Here is a 12,141-nt window from a genome sequence, read left to right as displayed (position 1 = left end):
ACGTACACTACTATTTTAAGTCTTAAATTAGCGACTTGCCTGACAAATAACAGAGAATATCATGCTCAAATTCTGTACTCTCTTAAAAGGGAGAAGAAATAAACTTGAGAGCAAACAGGTAGCCCAAGTATATGGAACATAAGGGCACCATTAGGCTAGGGAAGAAATAGGACAGCTTGTGGCGATGGAAGGAAAAAGCTTGTAACTATCAGAGGAAGGAGGAGGAAAAAGTAGATACAAGTCAAGTGCAGAATATTTCAGCATTGAAGTGAAGACAAATATATGACAAATACAAAAGATGGAAACACTCTTGAATTCTAATAATGCTGTGTTTACAAGCACCTCACTTGAAGACCAGAATTGTTGCCTGGAATATATTTCATAATTACCTAAATTATAAAACCAGAGTATGAATCTTAGACTAGAAGGATCACTCTAAAGCAACAGGATATGATAATTACAGAAGAGACATGGGCAGGGAAACAATTCTGATTATTCCAGTCTTCTTGAAAATATGAAGTTTTTTGTTTTGTTTTGTTTTGTTTTGTTTACAAAGAAGACCACCAGAGGCACCAGGATTTTGAAGAGAAAGATTTCAGAGAGAACCTTAAGAGAACTGTGGAAGATCGAGGAGACTGCCTAGACTTTGAGAAATCAGTCTTTGAGCAGCAAACTATTGTTGACACAGGAATTGAATGTAATAGGCAAGTGTTAGGCTGGTGCAGAAGTAATTGCGGTTTCTGCATTGTTGAAATTTTCCCTTTGATATTGGAAGGCATTCTATATAAATGTGGTTATCTTATACATCATTTTAATGTGCTTTTCTCACTTTATGTTCTTTGCTGTGACTTATCACTTGTTGTTTATTTTATATTTATTTTAGACTATGAAAATAACGTTAGACAAAAAGCAAATTCGAGTGATTTTCTTATTTGAGTTCAAACTGAGTTCTTGAGTAGTGAAGACAACTTGCAACATCAACAATGCATTTGGTCCAGGAACTGCTAATGAACATACAGAGCAGCGGCGATTCAAGAAGTTTTGCAAAGGAGATGAGAAACTTGAAGATGAGGAGTGCAGTGACCTGCCATCAGAAGTTGACAAGGAAGCGGATCCTCTTACAACTACATGAGAAGTTACCCAAGAACTCAGCGTTGACCATTCTATGATTTGGCATTTGAAGCAAATCAGAAAGGTGAAAACATAGATAAGTGGGTGCCTTGCGAACTGACTGAAACAAAAATTTCATTTTGAAGTGTCATCTCCTCTTTTTGTATGCAACAACAATGAACCATTTCTCAATTGGATTGTGATGTGCAGCAAAAAGTGGACTGTATACGACAACCAGCGATGACCAACTCAGTGGTTGGACCGAGAATAAATCAAGAATAAGTTCCAAAGTTCTTCCCAAAGCCAAACTTACACCAAAAAAAGGTCACAGTCGCTGTTCGGTGGTGGTCTACTGCTGGTCTGATCCACTACAGCTTTCTGAATCCTGGCAAAATCATTACATCTGAGAATTATACTCAGCAAATTGATGAGATGCACTGAAAACTGCAATGCCTGCAGCCGGCATTGGTCAACAGAATGGGCCCAATTCTTGTCTACTGCAATGCCCGACTGCACATCACACAACCAAGGCTTCAAAAGTTGAACAAACTGGGCTACAAAGTTTTGCCTCATCCTCTACATCCGCCTGACCTCTCACCAACTGACTAACACTTCAAGCATCTTGACAACTTTTTGCAGGGAAAACGCTTCCACAATCAGCAGGATGCAGAAAATGTTTTCCCAAAATTCTGTCTGATCCCGAAGCCCAGATTTTTATGCTATCATAATAAACAAACTTGTTTTTTGTTAGCAAAAATGTGTTGATTGTAATGGTTCCTATTTTGATTAATAAAGATGTGTTTGAGCCTAGTTATAATGATTTGAAATTAACGGTCCGAAACTGTAATTACGTTTGCACCAGCCTAATATTAAACAAAGCTTTTACAGCCAATGACTTACAAAGGAGACACAAATCTCTGTTAATTGTATAATAAGTGCATTTCTAAAAGCCACCTATGAATTAGCCAGTGGAGGTCAATTAAAGGGCTAATGGTCTACTCTTTGCCTATTAAGTTTTTATTCACCAAATCTGGAAGGCAAACAAGAAAATAAAATCAAAAGAAAGTGGACTCAATGATGGTATTCAAGCCCTATAAAACTCAAACTTTCTTTATAGTCATGGAACATTTTGTGTATTATTGCACTGGGGACTTTTGTGATTAGCACACCCATTGAATGAGATATAGTGGAAAAGTGACGGGGTGGAGGGAAGTATGAAAGACACATACTTATCAATGTCCTGAGTCATCACTGTGGCAAGAATATGAATCAGCTAATTGCCACACATCCTGGTTTTTTGTTTTGTTTCGTTTTGTTTTCTTTTTTTTAAAGACAAGAAGAGAGGTCAAGTATACACAATAGAAAATAGTGAATGACCGTTCAGGTGTGGTATTACAGTGGACATTTTTGGAAAGAAAGTGTTATAAAGTCGGCAGTTCCTTGGGTGTTCTTTGACTTGAGACTCACCCGAAGGAGTGCCTGTTTTCTAATGAAAAATATGTCTCCTATTTACTGAGGAGTCTAAAATTCACACCGTCCTTTATCACTTTAGGTTTACCGAAGGAAGGAAGACCCTAGGTCTGTTGGGATGAGGCCAGAGTGGAGCACCAGGAAGGAGTCTGGGCGACAGGAAAACGCTTTGTATTCAATGGAAGACACAGAAAGGGCAGTCAACATCTTAGTAATATTGTCCAAAAATTTGGTCCAAAGGGAATAAGAGTGATATTTTCAGTCCTTTTCTCTCACTCACTGAATTGGTCATTTTGGCCTCAAATATTTTTGCCACTTACTAAGTTGTGTTTTGTGTGTTTATTAGGAAGCTTTTTTTTTTTTTTTTTAGGAAACTAATTTTGCCACTTGCTCCTTTCCTGATTGTTCCTTTTTAATCACCATTAATGACTATTGATTTTGACAACTTTCAGCTTCAGATGGAGTAAGTACCTTAATATGGAGATTAAGTATTAAGTATTAAATTGCTCAGTCGTGTCTGACTCTTTGCAACCCCGTGGACTCTAGCCCACTATGGATTTCCCAGGCAAGAATACTGGAGTGGGTTGCCATTTCATTCTCTGGGGAATCTTCTCAATCCAAGAATCGAAACCAGGTCTCCTGCACTGCAGGCAGACTCTTTACTGTCTGAGCCATCAGGGAAGCCCAGAGATTTGTATCAAATTCAAAACACATTTTTACCTAAATCTGTGGAGTTCATTCAGATAGAATGTTTATAGGAACCATAGGTATATACTACAGAAACTTCTGTATAGATAGAACTTTCAAATATATATGATATCTCTATCTTTCTTCATCTAGATATATAGAGAAAGAAACAAACAAATGTATATGCTCATTTAAAGCATTAACTTAATATCTTAAGACACTCTACCTAGACAATTACTCTTGTATGAATGTGAGAGCTGGGCAATGAAAAAGGCTGAGAGTCAAAAAACTGATGCCCTTCAACTGCGATGCTCAAGAGAACCACAAGAGAATTTCTCAAGAGAAGACTCTTGAGAGTCCCTTGGATAGCAAGGAGATCAAGCCAGTCAATCCTAAAGGAAATCAACCCTGAATATTCATTAGGAGGACTGATGCTGAAGCTGAAGCTCCAGTACTTTGGCCATCTTATGCGAGAAGCCTACTCATTGGAAAAGACCCTGATGCTGGGACAGATTGAAAGCAGGAGAGGGGGACAACAAAGGATGAGATGGTTGGATGGTATCGCCAATTCAATGGACATGAGTTTGAGCAAACTTCAGGAGATAGTGAAAGACAGGGAAGCCTGGCATGCTGCAGTCCACAGGGTCGAAAAGAGTCAGGGACGACTGAGTCACTGAAGGACAAGATGAGGAATTATTTACGTGATTATTGGAAAATCACTATGGCCCTATGTAAGTTACTGAAGAAACAGAAGAAAACCTATAGATTTCATTTTTAGAGAAGTTGTTCATTTAAAATGACTCTCTGATAGTTTAACTTTCTAGTAATACAAATGTAAATAGGACTTTTCTTTGAGTAAAAAGGGTTAGAGATAATGAGATTCCAATCCTCTATTTAATGCAAAAGTCCGCAACAGTTAAAAATGCAGATTTTGCTGAAGGGCTTCCCTGTTCCAGAGATGAGGAACTCACTACTTTGTAAGCATAGAATTCCAACCTTAACCTGAGATAAGTTTGAATTCTTCCCCTCCATTGTCCTTCTACCCCTCCAATTCAGTTGATCTCAGAGTCCTTTAGAGTTCAGCTCCTTAATATTTTCCTCAATCTCCGTGCCCATCACCACTTCCCTGTTTTACACACTCATCACTACCAATTGCATTACTAAAATAGCCCAAACTTCCCAAGGAGTTGTCTCCACCCCTTGTAACCATTAATTCATGATGCTATCAGAGTAGCTTTTTAAAACATACATCTGATCCTCTGCTGCTTAAAACCATACTTCTTAAATTTATAGTGAAGACTTTGGTCCCAGCCTACCTTATTCTTCCTCTCCAAACTCCTTCCTATATCTAACTTCAGTTCAGTTCATTTCAGTTGCTCAGTCGTGTCTGACTCTTTGCAACCCCATGGACTGCAGCAAACCAAGCCTCCCTGTCCATCACCAAAACCCAGAGTTTACTCAAACTCATGCCCATTGAGTCAGTGATGCCATCCAACCATCTCATCCTCTGTTCTTCCCTTCTCTACCTGGCTTCAATCCTTCCCAGTATCAGGGCCTTTTCAAATGAGTCAGTTATTCACATCAAGTCGTCAAAGTATTGGAGTTTCAGCTTCAGTATCAGTCCTTCCAATGAATACTCCGGACTGATTTCCTTTAGAATGCACTGGTTGGATCTCCTTGCAGTCCAAGAGACTCTCAAGAGTCTTCTCCAACACCACAGTGTAAAAGCATCAGTTCTTTGGCACTCAACTTTCTTTATTGTCCAACTCTCACATCCATACATGACCACTGGAAAAACCATAGCCTTGACTAAACGGACCTTCATTGGCAAAGTAATGTCTCTGATTTTTAATATGCTGTCTACGTTAGTCATAGGTTTCCTTCCAAGGAGTAAGTGTCTTTTCATTTCATGGCTGTAGTCACCATCTGCGGTGATTTTGGAGCCCCCCAAAATAAAGTTTGACACTGTTTCCACATCTATTTGACATGAAGTGATGGGACCAGATGCCATGATCTTAGTTTTCTGAATGTTGAGCTTTAAGCCAACTTTTTCACTCTCCTCTTTCACTTTCATCCAGAAGCTCTTTAGTTCTTCTTCACTTTCTGCCATAAGGGTGGTGTCATCTGCATCTCTGAGGTTATTGATATTTCTCCTGGCAATCTTGATTCCAGCTTATGCGTTATCCAGCCCAGAGTTTCTCATGATGTACTCTGCACATAAGCTAAATAAGCAGGGTGACAATATGCAGCATTGACGTACTCCTTTCCCTCTTTGGAACCAGTCTGTTGTTCCATGTCGAGTTCTAACTGTTGCTTCCTGACCTGCATCTTGGTTTCTCAAGAGGCAGGTCAGGTGGTCTGGTATTCCAATCTCTTTCAGAATTTTCCACAGTTTATTGTGATCCACACAGTCAAATGCTTTGACATAGTCAATAAAGCAGAAATAGATGTTTTTTGGGAATTCTCTTGCTTTTTCCATGATCCAGCGGATGTTGGCAATTTGATGTCTGGTTCCTCTGCCTTTTCTAAAACCAGATTGAACATCTGGAAGTTCACGGTTCACGTATTGCTGAAGCCTGGCTTGGAGAATTTTGAGCATTACTTTACTAGCATGTGAGATGAGTGCAATTGTGCAGTAGTTTGGACATTCTTTGGCATTGCCTTTCTTTGGGATTGGAATGAAAACTGACTTTTTCCAGTCCTGTGGCCACTGCTGAGTTTTCCAAATTTGCTGGCATATTAAGTCAGCACTTTCACAGCATCATCTTTCAGGATTTGAAATAACTCCACTGGAATTCCATCACCTCCACTAGCTTTGTTCATAGTGATACTTTCTAAGGCCCACTTGACTTCACATTCCAGGATGTCTGGCTCTAGGTGAGTGATCACACCATCATGATTATCTGGGTCATGAAGATCTTTTTGGATAGTTCTTATGTGTATTCTTGCCACATATTCTTAATATCTTCTGCTTCTGTTAGGTCCCTACCATTTCTTTCCTTTTTTGAGCCCATCTTTGCATGAAATGTTCCCTTGGTATCTCTAATTTTCTGGAAGAGATCTCTAGTGTTTCCCATTCTATTGTTGTCCTCTATTACTTTGCATTGATCCCTGAGGAAGGCTTTCTTATCTCTTCTTGCTATTCTTTGGAACTCTGCATTCAGATGCTTATATCTTTCCTTTTCTCCTTTGCTTTTCACTTCTCTTACCTTCAAAGCTATTTGTAAGGCCTCCCCAGACAGCCATTTTACTTTTTGGCATTTCTTTTCCATGGGGATTGTCTTGATCCCTGTCTCCTATGCAATATCATGAACCTCCATCCATAGTTCATCAAGCACTCTGTCTATCAGATCTAGTCCCTTAAATCTATTTCTCACTTCCACTGTATAATCATAAGGGATTTGATTTAGGTCATACCTGAATGGTCTAGTGGTTTTCCCTACTTTCTTCAATTTAAGTCTGAATTTGGCAATAAGGAGCTCATGATCTGAGCCACAGTCAGCTCCCAGTCTTGTTTTTGCTGACTGTATAGAGCTTCTCCATCTTGGCTGCAAAGAATATAATCAATCTGATTTCGGTGTTGACCATCTGGTGTGTCCACGTGTAGAGTCTTCTCTTGTGTGGTTGGAAGAGGGTTTTGCTATGACCAGTGCATTCTCTCGTCAAAACTCTATTAGCCTTTGCCCTGCTTCATTCTGTACTCCAAGGCCAAATTTGCCTGTTACTTCAGGTGTTTCTTGACTTCATACTTTTGCATTCTAATCACCTACTATGAAAAGGACATCTTTTTTGGGTGGTAGTTCTAGAAGGTCTTGTAGGTCTTCATGGAACCATTCAACATCAGCTTCTTCAGCACTGCTGGTCAGGGGATAGACTTGGATTACCGTGATATTGAATGGTTTGCCTTGGAAACAAAGATCATTCTGTTGTTTTTGAGATTGCATGCAAGTAATGCATTTCAGACTCTTTTGTTGACTATGATGGCTACTCCATTTCTTCTAAGGGATTCTTGCCCACAGTAGTAGATATAATGATAATCTAAGTCAAATTCACCCATTGCAGTCCATTTTAGTTTGCTGATTCCTAGAATGTCAACGTTCACTCTTGCCATCTCCTGTTTGACCACTTCCAATCTGCCTTGGCTCATGGACCTAACATGGAAAAGACAATGGCACCCCACTCCAGTACTCTTTTGCCTGGAAAATCCCATGGACAGAGCCACCTGTTAGGCTTCAGTCCATGAGGTCTCTAAGAGTCAGACATGACTGAGTGACTGCATTTTCATATTTCACTTTCATGCATTGGAGAAGGAAATGGCAACCCACTCCAGTGTTCTTGCCTGGAGAATCCCAGGGATGGGGGAGCCTGGTGGGCTGCCGTCTATGTGGTTGCACAGAGTCGGACATGACTGAAGTGACTTAGCAGCAGCAGCAGGGACATAACATTCCAGGTTCCTATGCAATATTGCTCTTTACAGCATCAGACCTTGCTTCCATACCAGTCACATCCCCAGCTGGGTGTTTTTGCTTTGGCTCTGTCTTTTCATTCTTTCTGGAGTTATTTCTCCACTGATCTCCAGTAACATATTGGGCACCTACCATCCTGGGGAGTTCATCTTTCAGTGTCCTAGATTTCTGCCTTTTCGTACTGATCATAGGGTTCCCAAGGCAAGTATACTGAAGTGGTTTGCCATTCCCTTCTCCGGTGGACCATATTTTGTCAGAACTCTCCACCATGACCTGTCTGTCTTGGGTGGCCCTACACGGCATGCTCATAGTTTCACTGAGTTAGACAAGGCTGTGCTCCATGTGATTAGATTGGTTAGTTTTCTGTGATTGTGGTTTTCACTCTGTCTGCCCTCTGATGGAGAAGGAGAAGAGGCTTATGTGAGCTTCCAGATGGGAGTGACTGACTGAGGGGGAAACTGGTTCTAGTTCTGATGGGCGGGGCATGCTCAGTAAATCATTAATCCAATTTTCTGTTGATGGGTGGAGCTGTGCTCCCTTCCTGGTATTTGAAGTGAAGTCACTCAGTGTCAGACTTTATTTTTGGAGGCTCCAAAATCACCGCAGATGGTGACTGCAGCCATGAAATTTAAAGACGCTTACTCCTTGGAAGAAAAGTTATGACCAACCTAGATAGCATATTCAAAAGCAGAGACATTACTTTGCCAACAAAGATCCGTCTAGTCAAGGCTATGGTTTTTCCTGTGGTCATGTACGGATGTGAGAGTTGGACTATGAAGAAATCTGAGTGCCAAAGAATTGATGCTTTTGAACTGTGGTGTTGGAGAAGACTCTTGAGAGTCCCTTGGACTGCAAGGAAATCCAACCAGTCCATTCTGAAGGAGATCAGTCCTGGGATTTCTTTGGAAGGAATGATGCTGAAGCTGAAACTCCAGTACTTTGGCCACCTCATGCGAAGAGTTGATTCATTGGAAAAGACTCTGATGCTGGGAGGGATTGGGGGCAGGAGGAGAAGGGGACGACAGAGGATGAGATGGCTGGATGGCATCACGGACTCGATGGATGTGAGTCTGAGTGAACTCTGGGAGTTGGTGATGGACAGTGAGGCCTGGCATGCTGTGATTCATGGGTTCACAAAGAGTCAGACACGACTGAGCAACTGAACTGAACTGAAGTGGCTCAACCGTGTCTGACTCTTTGTGAACCCATGGACTGTAGCCTACAAGGCTCCTCTGTCCATGGAATTTTTCAGGCAAGAGTACTGGAGTGGGTTGCCATTTCCTTCTCCAAGGGATCTTCCCTGCCCAGGGAATGAACCCGGGTCTTCAGCATTGCAGGCAGACACTTTACCGTCTGAACCACCAGGGAAGCCAAAACAAACAAAAAAATGCCTACAGCACCGGCCATTCCCAGGCAGTCTCCCATCCAAGTACTAACAGGCCCGACCTGGCTTAGCTCCCGAGATCACACGAGATCGGGAGCGTTTAGGGTGGTATGGCTGTAGACTCCTGCTATTTACCTGGGGCCAAACTATGGCAGAGGTAATGAAGATAATGGCGACCTCCTTCAAAAAGTCCCATGCATGTACTGCTACACTCAGTGCCCCCAACCCTGCAGCTGGCCACCACCGACCCACGCCTCCACTGGAGACTCCTGGACACTCACAGTTACGTGAATGTCTATGTCTAACCTCAGTTACATCCTGTACTCCAGCATTGTGAATAACCTAATAATTTGTAAAGAGCTAGCATTTCCTCATGCCTCCCTATCTTTCTATGTGTGATTCTTTCTATCTGAAATGTCTCCTCAACCCTCTTATGGCAAAGCTAATTTTTCAAAAATTCAGCTTTGATATCATTTCCCCTGTGAAGCTGTCACAATCTACAGGCATACCTTGCACTCCTCAGACTGAATTAGAATTGTTTTTCTTCTTTGGTTTTCCCACTTGATTGTGAGCCTTGTATCTCATCTCCTATGGTACCTATATTACTATTTTTTTCAGTTGTTAAGTCGTGTTCCATTCTTTGTGACCCAATGGACTGCAGCTTGCCAGGCTCCTCTGTTCTTCACTATCTCCTGGAGTTTGTTCCAATTCATCTGCATTGAGTCTGTGATACTATCTAGCTATCTCATCCTGTGCCTCCCCCTGCTCCTTTTGCTTTCCATCCTTCCCAGCATGGGCATCTTTTCCATGAGTTGGCTCTAGTACTATTATAGGATCTGAACTATAGCTAAGTACTCAGTTTTGAATGAACGTGAGAAATTGTTTCTGTTAAGCCAAAAATTATTTGAAGACAGCTATTATGATATTAAAAAGCAGAGATATTACTTTGCCAACAAAGGTCCGTCTGGTCAAGGCTATGGTTTTTCCAGTGGCCATGTATGGATGCGAGAGTTGGACAATAAAGAAAGCTGAGCGTCGAAGAATTGATGCTTTTGGACTGTGGTGTTGGAGAAGACTCTTGAGAGTGCCTTGGACTGCAAGAAGATCTAACCAGTCCATTCTGAAGGAGACCAGTCCTGGGTGTTCATTGGAAGGACTGATACTGAGGCTGAAACTCCAGTACTTTGGCCACCTCATGTGAAGAGCTGACTCATCAGAAAAGATCCTGATGCTAGGAGGGATTGGGGGCAGGAGGAGAAGGGGACGACAGAGGATGAGATGGCTGGATGGCATCTCTGACTCGATGCACATGAGTTTGGGGGAACTCTGGGAGTTGGTGATGGACAGGGAGGCCTGGCATGCTGCTATTCATGGGGTCTCAAAGAGTCAGACACGACTGAGTGACTGAACTGAACTGAACTGATTATGACTAAGGGGCTTCCCAGGTTGCATTACGTCTTAGCTTAAAAAGTTAAGACTGCTGAAAACTCAACGAAGCTACTAATTAGCTCTGAAACACCAATCCTTACAAAAGTCTTTCATTCCTACTTAGAATTATTTAGGAAGGTGTTTGTAAGATCTAGCTGCTGTTGCTGCTGCTAAGTTGCTTCAGTCGTGTTCGTCTGTGCGACCCCATAGACGGCAGCCCACCAGGCACCCCCACCCCTGGGATTCTCCAGGCAAGAACCCAGGAGTGGGTTGCAATGTCCTTCTCCAATGCATGAAAGTGAAAAGTGAAAGTGAAGTCACTCAGTCGTGTCTGACTCTTAGCGACCCCATGGACTGCAGCTCACCAGGTCCCTCCATCCATGGGATTTTCCAGGCAAGAGTACTGCAGTGGGGTGCCATTGTCTTCTCCGAAGGGTTGCTATGCCCTCCCCCAACGGATCTTCCCCACCCAGGGACTGAACTGGAGTCTCTTATCGGCAGGCGAGTTCTTTGCCACTAGTGGCACCTGGGAGAATGGCGCCGCCTTCTATGTGGAAGAGTCAGTCTGTATGGAACAATGAGAAGAGATACGTGTATCTACTTTTCAAAAAAAGGTCAACCTGTTAACAAAATTACTGTCAAACTTTCTGTGCCTTCCCAGTTTGAAAGTAGATATGGCACATGGATACCTGTGATATTATTTTTCTATACTTAACTGTATTTTTAAAATTTTCAAAATGAAAACTAAAAATAACTTTGAAAAGCTATGCAGAAACTTTCTTTTGCCTTGCCCCACTGCTTGACTTAAACCCTTACCCATCTATTAAAGTTGTAAATAAGAGTATGTACTGTATGTGAGGTTTATTTGTTTGTCAATATGAAGTGTCTACTGAGGCTTCTATTGTTTTTTTTTTCAGAATGGTTTTTACCTCTTCCAATGTAAGTACTAAAACTATTTAACTCTGCAAAGGCTATTGTCCCTTTTTTTCGTTTTTACAGCACTGGAAGAAATGGAGGATGAGTGCTGCTCTCTCCATTTTAGAGATGAGTGGATGCAGCTGTAAATGCATCACTGTCTGGCTCTGTGTCTCTCTGAATCACTACATCACGGTCCCTGAAATGGTAACACTTTACGGCCTACAAAAAGTTTCATCATTAACTACCTTCATATCTTCTACCCTTACTGCCCATGTGTCATGCTCGGTTGTTTCGATGCGTCCAACTCTTTGAGGCCCCATGGGCTGGCTCATGGAATTTTCCAAGCACAAATACCGGCATGGGTTGTCATTTCCTCCTCCAGGGAATTTTCCTGACCAGGGATCAATCCCCGCATCTCCTGCATCAGCGGGCAGATTCTTTACCTCTCGAGTCACCTGGGAAGACCTACGGCCCACGTGTAATACCTTAAATAACTACAGCTTTCAGAATGTATTGATAAAGTATAATTTTTGTTTACTATTTAGACTTCTAGAGATAAACTTTAAAGCCCAGTTACTAAGATTAACTAGGAGGGAAAGTATTATACTTCACAGCAATTTAAATTACTTTTGTCTTACTTCTTCCAATTACTGATTTATGCTAAGTTGAGAATTGCTA

The sequence above is a fragment of the Capra hircus genome, chromosome 5, assembly GCF_001704415.2.
Source record: "Capra hircus breed San Clemente chromosome 5, ASM170441v1, whole genome shotgun sequence".
Taxonomy (NCBI): Eukaryota; Metazoa; Chordata; class Mammalia; order Artiodactyla; family Bovidae; genus Capra; species Capra hircus.
Note: the sequence above shows the minus strand (reverse complement) of the source record.